This window comes from Erpetoichthys calabaricus, chromosome 7 (genome assembly GCF_900747795.2).
Source record: "Erpetoichthys calabaricus chromosome 7, fErpCal1.3, whole genome shotgun sequence".
NCBI lineage: Eukaryota > Metazoa > Chordata > Cladistia > Polypteriformes > Polypteridae > Erpetoichthys > Erpetoichthys calabaricus.
This window is the reverse complement of record NC_041400.2, coordinates 142509939-142523297: the sequence shown is the minus strand read 5'-3', so window position 1 is coordinate 142523297 and position 13359 is coordinate 142509939. Positions and strand designations below refer to the sequence as shown.

Here is a 13359-nt window from a genome sequence, read left to right as displayed (position 1 = left end):
TGCAAATCAATATAAATAGCCTTCTGTGAAAAGACAATGGGAAAAGCACGGGGGGAAATATAAGAATTTCAGCGAATACCAAGTGGAGGCAAAGGAAAAACATACTATTTGTTGGTTTAAACCAGGGGTAGACAATGTCGGTCCTGGAGTGCCACAGTATGTGCAGGTTTTTGTTCCAACCCAGTTCCTTAACGAGAACTCAATTATTGCTGATGAAGCACATATTGCTTAAGTGACATTTTGATGCTTCATTTTAGTGGTCTCGCTTGTTAAGGTTCTCCAACCTTAATTGCTTATTTCAATCTTAAACTGCTGCATTCAGTGTTTTAATTGCTCCTTATTAGCAATAAGATGTAAAAGACAAAGCAGCCAGCAGTTCTCCAGCTAGCTTTTTTCCAATTACATCTGTGTGTGTTCATCATGCACGGTTTGATTTAATAAAACACTTAATAGAAAAATGTGACAGACTGAAAATGATCTGTTTTAGGCTTCAAATCATTTGGATGATATCCTTGGAAAGGAAAAAAATCTACGATATAAAAGCCTTACATTGCACAGACTAACAAGCCATAAAATTAAATAAGGTCTGAGATTGGCAATGATTGGTTTCTAATTAAGCAATTGGGTTGAATGAAAACCTGTAGCCACTGCAGCTCACCAGGACCGACATTGCCTACCCCTGTTTTACATCTTATTGCTAATAAGGAGCAATTAAAACACTGAATGCAGCAGTTTGAGATTGAAATAAGCAATTAAGGTTGGAGAACCTTAACAAGCGAGACCACTAAAATGAAGCATTAAAATGTCACTTAAGCAATATGTGCTTCATCAGCAATAATTGAGTTCTCGTTAAGGAACTGGGTTGGAACAAAAACCTGCACATACTGTGGCACTCCAGGACCGACGTTGCCTACCCCTGGTTTAAACAGTGGTATAATCAACAAAAGGAAGTTGATCGAGTGACAGAGTGTCGGAGAAACTCGAAGGCTCATGTTCACAAAGTTGCACAGTGCCCGAAATAAAAAAGAAATCACATATCAAAGTCGCCGTGAAAAGGCGAGTCGTAGCCCACCGTCTGAGTGTCATATGAAAGCTTATTAGGGTACAGACAAAAAAAATAGGCACACAGTGGGGAAAAAAGCACGAAATGTCAACTTTAATCTCGAAATTTCCACTTTAATCACGTAGTTTATTTTGTCATTAAAGTAGAACATCATAAACTTCATCTTAAAATCGTTTAATTTACTAGTTTCTCAAATCCCATTGTAACTAAAGTGGCACATTAAATGCTTTGTTCTGTATTTGATCTTCTATGTACTCTACATGTGTGAATCACTACCTGCTTCTTAAACGGGCTTTCTCTTTCTCCGACAGGACACATAATCCATTACATTCGTGATATTACAGCTCTCTGAATAATTAAAATACTGACATGTATACGTGATATCTTTTTCATGATGATAGGAATGAAAGCATGTTATTAAACATGGGAACACGGTGGCGCAGTGCTTGTTCATGTCTCACGCAAGAAGCTTGCAGCGCCATGCGCGACCTTCGATGAAATAATTTATTACAGAAGTACTGTCTCCTTCAAACGTACTAACCTCCAATTCCTGTCCTTACTTTTCTTTCTCCAAAAACCCAATCGCCACACAATCAGCTATATAGACGTCATGCCATCTGTAAGCTTTAAACGCCGATTCTTCAAAACTTTTAAGGAACATCGAAATATCTTCGTAGTACATGTTTAATTATTATATCCGTCTATCCTTCCAGTGTCGCGTCAGCACCAGCAAGAATACAACGCAATGCAGGAACAATCCCTGATCTAGCTAGCGCTGCGGCACCGTGTCCTCAAATGTTTAATTATTAACAATAAAGATTATTTAAATGAAGTTAAAGTTTTATCTGTATAATATAATCAACATATTTTGCTGCATTTCATCTTATAAATGATATTGTCATATGTAAATACGCGCTTCATAAAGTGGCGCAGGTTGTGCAATATTATAACTGTAGTGCAAGTTTACAGTGAGGTAATTGTACTTATAAGTACAAACAGTTCTACAAGGAGCACTTGATGGACTGATTGAGTGCGTTTATAGTTCTTGGGATGAAACTAAGTCCGTACAGGGAAGTCTCTGAAGCATTTTGCCTTGGCTCAGGCAGCGTCTGCTTCATGCTGTGTACCGCTAATTCTCTTTCTGATCAGCTGCTGCTGTGATTCCCCACTCAGATACAGTGTTATAAATACTCCGAGTGGTGCAGTGAGAGTAATATGGAAAAAGATGATCTGCTGTGGCAACACCTAACGGGAGCAGCTGAAAGAAGAAGAAGATGCAGTGAGAGTTACAATGCTAAAGCAGTTATGGTATTTGGAATACTATGGCTATTTCCTGGACCATTATATTGCTGCAGGTTAATTACAATCAGATGCATTACACTAATAAACAATATGCAGTTAGTTTCAGTGTATTTATAAAGCCGTGTCAGGAATGTGGAGCTAAGAAAGAAAGGGTGATCACACAGGAACAGTAGCAATGCTTTGACGCTGGGTGCCGCCAGTCTGCAAAACCGAGCGGAAAAATTGCGTACGCCAAGGTATGAGTTACCGTGGAAATGTGCGTGGCTTTACGCCAAGTTTAGGTTTTATACATCGCGATTTGAGCGTGGAAACGTTCGTATGCAACATTTCTGTGTGTACGCACCGTTTATACATGAGGCCCCTGGACTGCAGGCAGGACAGTTCAACATCTTGACTCTTCTACTATGAAGCTGCACTGTTATAATAGATGCAGTATGTGGTTTTGCATTGTCTTGCTAAAACATGCAAGGCCTTCCCTGTCAAAGACGTTTTTAGGATGGGAGCATAAGTTTCTCTAAAACCTGTACATACCTTTCAGCATTGATGGTGCCTTTCCAGATTAGCAAGCTGCCAATTCCATAAGCATTAATGCATTCCTGTACTGTCAGAGATGCGGCCTTTTGAACTGAGCACTGATAGCAAATCTGGATGGTCCCACTCCTGTTTAGTTCGGAGAACGCGGTGTTTGTGCAGATTTGTAATCTTTACTTCTTAGAGACTCTACCTCTCTAAGATGCTCTTTTTATGCCCAATAATGTTACTGACCTGTTGCCAATTAACCTAACACAGTAAGTTGCAAGATGTTTATTCAGCTGTTTCTTTTAATTACCATTTACTTTTCCAGCCTTTTGTTGCCCCATCCCACTCAGAACAGGCCTCATCATGGTCGACCAAAGAAGTTGAGTGCACATGCTCAGCATCATATCCAGAGGTTGTCTTTTGAAAATAGACGTATGAGTGCTGCCAGCATTGCTGCAGAGGTTGAAGGGGTGGGGGGTCAGCCTGTCAGTGCTCAGACCATACGCCGCACACTGCATCAAACTGGTCTGCATGGCTGTCGTCCCAGAAGGAAGCCTCTTCTAAAGATGATGCACAAGAAAGCCTGCAAACAGTTTGCTGAAGACAAGCAGACTAAGGACATAGATTACTGGAACCATGTCCTGTGGTCTGATGAGACCAAGATAAACTTATTTGGTTCAGATGGTGTCAAGCGTGCGTGCCGGTAACCAGATGAGGAGTACAAAGACAAGTATGTCTTGCCTACAGTCAAGCATGGTGGTGGGAGTGTCATGGTTTGGGGCTACAGGAGTGCTGCCGGCACTGGGGAGCTACAGTTCATTGAGGGAACCATGAATGCCAACATGTACTGTGACATACTGAAGCAGAGCATGATCCCCTCCCTTCGGAAACTGGGCGGTAGGGCAGTATTTCAACATAACGACCCCAAACATACCTCCAAGACGACCACTGCCTTGCTAAAGAAACGGAGGGTAAAGGTGCTGGACTGGCCAAGCATGTCTCCAGACCTAAACCCTATTGAGCATCAGAGGGGCATCCTCAAAGGGAAAGCGGAGGAGCGCAAGGTCTCTTAACATCCACCAACTCCGTGATGTCGTCGAGGAAGAGGATTCCAGTGGCAACCTGTGAAGCTCTAGTGAACTCTATGCCCAAGAGAGTTAAGGCAGTGCTGGAAAATAATGGTGGCCACACAAAATATTGATACTTTGGGCACAATTTGCAAATTTTTCACTTAGGGGTGTACTCACTTTTGTTGCCAGCGGTTTAGACATTAATGGCTGTGTGTTGAGTTATTTTGAGGGGGCAGCAAATTTTCACTGTTATACAAGCTGTACACTGACTACATTGTATCAAAGTGTCATATCTTCAGTGTTGTCCCATGAAAAGATATAATAAAGTATTTACAAAAATGTGAGGGGTGTACTCACTTTTGTGAGATACTGTACGTTTTAAAATGGAAATAAATATTTTGCTCGGACATAGGCAGTGTTGCCTGCACATTCTTATATTTTAATAGTTTTTCCCCCCATTGATTTCACTGCTGCCAATTTCTGACCTTAAAATGTGTTTTAATAAAAACTTAAGACTTTTCTGCAATAAACACACCATTCATTAAACTAAAGTTAGACATGCCTAGTGTAACAGGTGTCTAAAATACAGAGTTTAGTTATTTGGAGCTTCAACAATTCCTTCTAATTCATTATGTTATACGTTTTCCAGGCTGTGTTCCTGCTATATTTCCCTACTCCAATTATTGTGTTAATGTAACGTCATCAGTGAGGGAGTCTCCCAGTGTTCGCTATGTTACTGTGAGAGGAGGTAAGCAAGCGGATATTCTCCGGATAGTAGAATTAATTCAATTATTTTAAATTGCTTGAGTTAAATTATGTTGTATGTGACAGTAATGTGTTTTTTTTATTAATTGGAGGAATTGTATCAGAGCAGCTTGAACGGTCATTTTATTACTTTCTCAGTTTTAACATTTCAGTTCAACCTGTTAATAAAAAGCATCAAAAATAAAGTAATCCATTGCAGTTGCATTACACCTTCATGGCAGTTTGTACAGCATGTTACAAATCACAATGGAGAAGCTTTAAGGGTTAACCAGATCCGAGGCCAGGGCGCAGCAGTACAGTGTGTGCAGTGGAGACCGGTTACACAAGCAACATGGTCACACTCAAATAGTCAACAAATTGAGACATTTGAAAAGCAAGGCTTAGCACGTTAGCTATTGTACTGGGACTGTACACCATATTGAATGGTCTGATTAAACATTACCTCTGTTATTTTCTGTGTAATGAGCTTTAACGGCGTTTGCCACAAATTTTCATATATCGAAGTGGGTAACCATGGTCCTCAACAGCTGCATTACCTGCAGGTTTTCAATACAGCCAAATTGACAGCCGATAGATACTTGGAGCTTACAATGTAATTTCCTTGATGAACTAATCCTGTAATTAAAAGAAACTGGCAGAGAGCAGTTTGCCTTTCATCAAAATATCAGAAGAGATTTGTATTGTATTAGAAATCAAAAGTTTATATTCCCAGATTTTAGTTTTGGTTTGGTAGACATTATCCCAGCAGAAATTCGTTTGAACCAAGAAAGTACAACACATAAAAGCACTGTCACACAGAAACAAGACAAACAAGCTAAGAGACAACAACTGAAAATCAGTGTTTTAAGCACACACTCGGGAAGAATAATTGCCTTAAAAAGTACACAAAATAATTAAGAATTCAAACCTTAAAACGCTCAAGGAATAAGAGAGTTCTTAAATCTGTTGCTCTTTACACTTGGAAACATAAATCTACAGCCTGATGGCACAACTGAAATTTAGTTCACTCAGATCACTGAACTGCTCCAATGTAGATCAATTATAATGCTGGGCCACCAGAGATATAATATATAATAATAATATATAATAGATAGTACATAATTAATATTTTTTCTCCACACTCAATGTTTCATCACCAGAAAGTCGAAGCTTATAAGAAAATAAAGAATTATCTGAAATCACGGAATGGTGGAGGCATAGGCCAGTGCTATGGACAATACGATATATATTCTATTTTGTTTCCAAAACAAAAACAGTCATATTAAAAAAATATACACTTAACTATGCAAGGGGCTCCTTCAATGGTATAATTTACCAACAAACAGCAGGACAAAAAATATCCCTCTCACATCCCAAAAGACGCGTGTGTTACGTTCACTGTCGATCCTAAATTGGCCCATTGGGATGAATGGGCTGCGCCTGAGGGGCCTATTGATGTACCGTTGCTTCCTGCCTTGCGCCCGGATGCTGCCGGGATAGTCTCGACGCACTGCTACCAACACCAATTAATAGAGTTTGCCCCTGCTTTAGTTGCCCCCCCAAAGGTCGACCACTTTAAAAAAAATAAATAAATAAAAAATTCTGACATTCTTTCCCAGAATTCTACCACATCTTATTTGGCTGCAATCCATTTAGTTTTTACATTGTTACTACTTCTCCTACAACTGTACTGTACTACTATCAAAAAGAAACCATGTTCCTCAATGCTAAAGAAACGCACTAGTAACACTGCCATTTTTCCTTCTTGCCTTAATCGTCTCATTATCTAATTCAAAGGTTATTTTGCAAACAAGGAACTGACGTGTGCCTCCAAAGCGAGGCGCTATAAACACCCCCAAAATTATAGTGTCTGTCAAATTGTACTGATCAAACTACATCAAATAACTTTAGCGAAAGTCTCGGTTTAATAGCTCGGGACTGAAGGTATCAGTCAAGTCAGCAGGTAATCTCATTAAAGCATACCACAAAAGCGAAAGGGAAAAACAGGCTGTGCCTTCAAAACAAGAGGCTGACTCTAATCTGTCAAAACAACCCTACCAGCCCCCCACCCCCGGAAACGATAAACCCATCTCCTTTACAAGAGTATTTAAATGAATTTCCGTGAAACCGAGATGTTTGGAGCTTTAAATAAATTATGGACTTTAGGACACGGGGGACCTACAGAAATATAAAAAGACAAGAAAAAAGGAAACGTATGCGCTACAAAAGAGGAACTCTAACCAACTAATTTTTAAAATGTAAGCCAAAAAAAGTTGAATGATTTGGTTGTTTTGATTTTAATAAGTCTCCCAACACAGACGCGTTCATAAAAAGACGACTTAACAAGGCGACGAATTCAGAGATCGACAAGACATATCTTGAAAGCAAACATCAAAGCAAGCATCACACTGAAGATTAACTCGCGAGGCAGGTAGACTTAGGGTGACACTTGGCCGAAAAAAGAAAAAAAATACACTGACGCTTCCTTTTTAAGAGTTCGGGATGTCCAGTATCAAACAATGAGTTTACTATTCATAACTGATTAACCTTCAAACCAATCATCCGAAAAGAGACTGTCGCGATTTATGAAGTCTCAGTGAAATGAACGAACATTCAGGCGGCAGGACGGAAGAGAAAAGTAAATCGGTTTGGCCCTCGTCAGCCCAAAAAAGCAGTTCTTCCCAGCGTGGACGTAAATCTTAAACTTGCACTCACCTCAACTTTGCTTCTCCAGCAGGGCTAGCCCCCCGCTTCCTTCGGAATTGGTCGTGTACCTTTAAAATTGACTATTTCCCGGGTCTTCTTTACCCGCTTCGTTTTACCACAGTTCAAAATGTCTCAAGCCGCCTCTGTCCGTATTCTTTACGGACACAGACGGAGTTGGGGGGGGGGGGGATCTCCTTTCCCCTAAACCATAAAGTTATCCTCTTTCTTAGCCTTTAAAGTTTTCGCGTTGCACTGGTACCTTTTAGTTGACCGTTGTTAAAACGTCAGTAAAACGATATTTATCTAATAACAGTCAAGAATTAAAAGCCGACTGTTGCCGAACAACCAAAGAGGCAATATTTAGACAGAAAAAAAATCCAAAATGTCCACAACGCGCAAGGAAATACAAAAGGCGAAAAAAATGTCCACCGTCGGGCGCCGATCCAGTTTTTCTTCTTTTGTTAACCCACTCTGTTCACGTTTTTTTCTCTTATTAAAAGCAATCGCCGCGCCCAAATACATCTGAAGCTGTCACCTTCCTGCTTATTTATGTAGGAAACGGCGTACATGAAGCGACAAACACGAACGCGGCGGCGATGACTTAGACAGGAGCTCTCAAACCACAGAAACTCGCTTTCTCGCTGCTGCAGCAGTCGCCACTTAGTTCAACCTACTGTAGCCGCCAGTAAGAGGGGGTGGGGCCTAGGGAAAACTATAGCTAATTGGGTGAAATTGACGTCAATTGTCGTTTACTCGCAAATAAACGAAGTATAAGAGCCAATACAATGCTACTAAGGAATGAAAGAGGCGGGTTTGTCAGACGGACGGAAGGTTTGGTTGTGTTTGACGAAATACCGTAGTGTAGAATATTGTAGCGTACGAGATAAAAAAGAAAGTTGCGTTCGTATAGGTTGTAGGAAAGAAGCACGCTGCGATCAGTGCGTTTAAACAGTCAGTTAATACGTAACGTAGACGTTTAGTAAATCCAGACCCGCAACCCTGATGGAGTGTTAATTTAACAGTCGAGTATCAGCTGTGTTGTGGTCGGAGGTCATCGTGTGGCCGATGCCAAATGCATGCGAGTTTCTGATGCACAGTTCGGTCTGCCAAAAAACCGCAAGGCGGCATGTGTAAGCCTTCAAGATACAGTATTAGGTGTCATGTCTCAACAAATAGCTCAAGCGGTCTTGTGTACAGAAATACAACAGAGAAACATTGCATTGCTGGTGATCTAGACTTATAAGGGCACGCGATTGTCAAAGCTGTTAGCTACTAGTATGGGCCATCGAATGTTTTTATATATATCTATAACTTTTTTTTTAATTGCAGATATTCTTATAGTGGAGTTAATTTCTTTACTAGAGGTCACCTTTACGTGTTCTCCCGTCTCCATGCCCACCTTTTTGAACTCCTAAAAATATTTTCCAGTGTCTTCCTTCATTAAATGTTAAAAAGTTTGGCAATGTCTTAAACTGCTGAGTCCTGACTCTGACAAAGTACAATGAACTTATTAGCCCTCAACTGTCTGGTTGACCCATATCAGTTAATTTTGTGATGTCAGCTACTGATTTTAAAAGGCTGTGAATTCTAACACCTCAAATAATCTCTTTAACACCTATTACTTCAAGCTGAGGCTTCTAATTTCTACCAACCTGTGCTTTTCTAATGTTGCAAGCATTTTTTTACCTATATAATGGAATATTTCAGAAGGGATTAAACAACACCTTGTATTGGCTAACTACAGAGATCACAATATGCAAGTTTTCGAGGCAACTCAGGCCTTTTCTTCAGGCAAGATGTAATCAAGAAGAGGCCTGAATTGTCTTGAAAGCCTGCATATTGTAATCATTCTAGTTAGCTAATAAAAGGTGTCATTTTGCTTAACTTCTCACCACATCCATAATTGCTAACACAGTACAACACCTTAGTACTACAGAAATGATTAAATAAATAAATAAGCAAATGAATAACATTATTGTGAAATGTGACAAGAAATAGATAATAGCAACACAAAATATGCCTATAAATAATTAAATGTGTCACAAAATATATTTTTGATTAATTTTTTTTATAAAAATCTTACAAGTGAGAAGGGGCCATTCAGTTTATCAAGCTCGTTTGTTTTGCTGATAGTTAAGCTGTCCAAATATCTCATCCAGACACTTCTTAAAGATTGCTGTGGTATCTGCTTTAACTACATGTCTCATTAGATTGTTCCAGATTTCCACAACTCTGATTTCCACTGATGCCCTCAAGTAAATGATTCTCTCTTAAGATTAATAAATTCTTCTGGATCAACATTCCTAATGCCTTTGAGGATTTTGAAGACCTGAATTAGGTTCCCATGCAGCCTTCTCTCCTTGAAACTAAAACAGGTTTAATTCTCTCAATCTGTTGGGGTTGGACATTTCCTGAATAATAATAATAGTAAGAAGAAGAATACAATAATACATTTTATTTACATCCTTATGTCCTAGGATGCCCTTGGTTGCTCTGCTCAGCATGGTTTCAAGTTCTGTTATGCCTTTCTTGTACTGTGGTGACCAGAACTGCACACACTACTCAGATGCAGTCTCACTTGTGCATTATTTAGTCCAAGCCTAACACCCCACAATTTATATTCAACAGTTTTTGCAATATAACCTAACATTTTATTTGCCTTTTTAATTGGTTCTTCAAATGTATTTATTTCTTCATTTATTAAATTCAGTAGCATGACACACAACATGAAATACGCCATGAAATAAAAGCTGCCACTTTCACTGTTTTTTTTCAAAAATTATTGTCAAGAAGTAGTTTGCAAATAGTACAAACAAATTCTTTAGACAGTAAAGTTCAGGGTTATTTATCCTAAACTTTGGAAGGCTGTAGTGATTAATATTGTTAGGATTTTCCATCTCATCTTGGTTCTATTTTGGGTTTTCGTTTGTTTTATGTAAAATAAATAAATAAAAACATTAGTTCCTTTGTTTTGTTTGTTTCTGTCTCGGTGATGTCATGCTATGTTTTCAGGTGGAGAGTAGTGATGTTTTACATGTTGGTGTGATATGCAAGTAAGAATTTCAGTGTGTTCTGTACGCATGACAATCCTCCTAGTACAACTGCAATTGGATGCTTCCTTGTTGCTGTTTAAAAGTCAGCTGATGACTTATCAGATGCTATCTGTTTAAGAGCCAGGGTTTCCGTCACAGACTATGTGTGGACTTTCAGTAAAAATAAAGAAAATGCTCTGTTGAACTAAAAGAATTTTAAAAAGAGTTAATTAGGACTTCTGATATTAATTCTGGGTGGCGCAGTGGTAGTGCTGCTGCCTCGCAGTTAGGAGACCCGGGTTCGCTTCCCGGGTCCTCCCTGCGTGGAGTTTGCATGTTCTCCCCGTGTCTGCGTGGGTTTCCTCCCACAGTCCAAAGACATGCAGGTTAGGTGGATTAGCGATTCTGAATTGGGCTTGGTGTGTGGGTTTGTGTGTGTCCTGCGGTGGGTTGGCACCCTGCCCGGGATTGATTCCTGCCTTGTGCCCTGTGTTGGCTGGGTTTGGCTCCAGCAGACCCCCGTGACCCTGTGTTCGGATTCAGTGGGTTGGAAAATGGATGGATATTAATTCTTTACTTCCTTGACAACATTTTCTGTTTTTACCATATGTAATAAAGTATGCAAAAAATAATTTGCTTGTGTTTAAAATTCTGATTTTAGTATTGGTACTATTGACTCTGTCACTTGTGGAATAAAAATAATCAAATCACCAGCCCCATTCTCTTTTTAATGAGAAGACCCACTTGGTCACAGTCATCTTGTAACTGCTCCAAAGGTCATGTGAAAAGTCCACTTTTCCTTGGGGATTAATACAGTGTACCAAATACCAAAAAAATTAGACTGTCATGTCATTATCTAACCTGATGAAACCATACCAGGGTTACCTTAGCATTGGGGTGGCTGGAGCCTAGCCCAGCCAACATATGGTGCAAGGCAGGAACAACCAATAGACAGGGTGCCAGGGCATTGCAGGGTGAACACACACACACATACTAGGGTCACTTTAGCAGTTGCCAAGTCACCTGACATGCATGTCTTTGGACTGTGGGTGGAAGCTGGAGCACGTGGGGAAAATGCATGTAGACATAGGGAGAACTTCATGCAGGGAAGATCCAGGGCATGAACCTGGAGATGGCATGGAGGCAGCAGTGCTACATTTGCACCACTATGCCACCCAATTTAGACTGAATACAGAATTAATGTTAATGTATAACGTTTAGCAGTGTTCACAATACCGTTGTCTAGAGTGTTCACAATACTGTTGTCTAGTCTTTCAATGGCTCATGGATGTACATTTTCCATCTAGCCTGTTTGGAAGTGTTTTTCCCATATTTTTTCTTTCGTGTCATTTTTCTTTTTCTTTTTTAAACCTGTTCATGCTGTGCAAAATGGATCTTTTTCAGAAATTGCTTAATCAGAGTAAGTGTCCTTGTCAAGCACATCAAGTATTCATATTATGTTGAAAGAATGTCTTTAATTCAGATAATGCGTATATTTAATTGTGACAGAAAAACTTTAACTGGAGATATATTTTAGTTAACCAAGAAGGATAGAAGCTAGTAAAGGTAATGTTTGTTCAAAAATGTGATTAACAAAGTAGTTGTAAAGGCACTTTATGAATACAATGTTTTATTATTATTAGTGAAAAGCAGCAGCCAAGACTAAGACTGAGACCCCCATGTGTAGAAGCTAAACTTTCAACTATAGAACAACATAAAGCAGAGGCTGCCATGTCGTAAGACTTTCATATTCATGTTGCAGACAGCTGCAGCTTCTATTGGTTCAACCTTAAGGGGGATTTATTTAATCATGGCACTAGCCTACTTTCTAACCAAAGCAGTCCGTAATGCTTGACGCTAATCCACCACAATAGTCTAATGAACTCAAGCATGGTGTCTTTTACTTGTCAGGTTACTGGGTCACCACTAATATCTGCTGCATAATGGAGGAGGAAGGAAAATACAAGTGTATCAGGGTTCACAGCGTCTGCTAGGCATGATTCCAGTGTATATAGTTAACAGGGACTATGGTACCAAATAACACAGTCGTGTTGTGAAACTAACAGATATGAGGAAAATAACTCACACATTCTGAAAAAGTTTACCCAGCTGAGAGCAAAACCTGTTTAAGGTCTCCGTTGTGTTATGGCTTTCTGAGAGTAAACATGTTACAATCATCCTTTGTTCATCTTTTGTTCCAGCAATACAAAACAAGAACCTGTGGTCCCTTGAACAGTGCATAGCACAGGCTACTTGATATGACATGATCAGATAGCTTGACTCTGTGATAATACAAGTTGCCTCACTAACACAAGGTCATGCCAGCCTCCCAAAGCACTCACAAGCGTTTCAAGTGTCTCTGCAGCTTGGACAAAAGACTAAAATTACATTCCTTAGAAACAAGCTTGATCGGAAGGAAGTTGAGTTTTGATTGCTATTGAGGATAAACAGAGAGCTAAGAAATTCCACAAAAATATATAGAGTATTACATTGTAGAGGTGAGGACATTTAAAAGACAGGAGCAAAACAAGACTGCCTTCCTTTCCCTATGAAGGTGCCTCAATGAAGCAGGTATCAAGTATCTGTCTGTTACATGTAGAGTAGCACGATGAGAAAAGACACAACATTTCAATCATGATTATACTGTCTGTATAATTAACTTTAGAAAAACATAAAGTAAATTATTATATCACCAATGAGAATAACCATGAACCTGTTTCTGCCTGCATGCCTCAGTGTCTCGTTTGTCTTCCTGCAGAACATTTTTTATATCTGAGGGGCCTTAGTAGATGGAATAGTGAACAGAACTAAAGTTGTTCAGTTTCCAGGGACTAGGTTTGAATCTGGCAATAGTCACTGCCTGCATGCTACCCCCTATATATGCATGGGTTTCCCCCCTTGCATGTTGGTTTTCATCCCTGTC

The 13359-nt window shown here is 39.6% G+C and overlaps 1 protein-coding gene across 4 annotated transcripts in view; it reads right to left on the bottom strand.

Moving 5' to 3' along the window:
- The window catches only part of erbin (erbb2 interacting protein), a 303640-nt gene extending 295560 nt beyond the window's left edge, over positions 1–8080 (bottom strand). For 3 of the 4 annotated variants that reach the window (XM_051929687.1, XM_051929688.1, XM_051929689.1), the window contains exon 1: positions 7414–8080. The gene's annotated coding sequence lies outside the window, so the exon portion shown is untranslated. The remainder of the gene's footprint in view (positions 1–7413) is intronic. The other variant, XM_051929690.1, reaches the window with a different exon arrangement.
- Positions 8081–13359: the final 5279 nt, after the last annotated feature.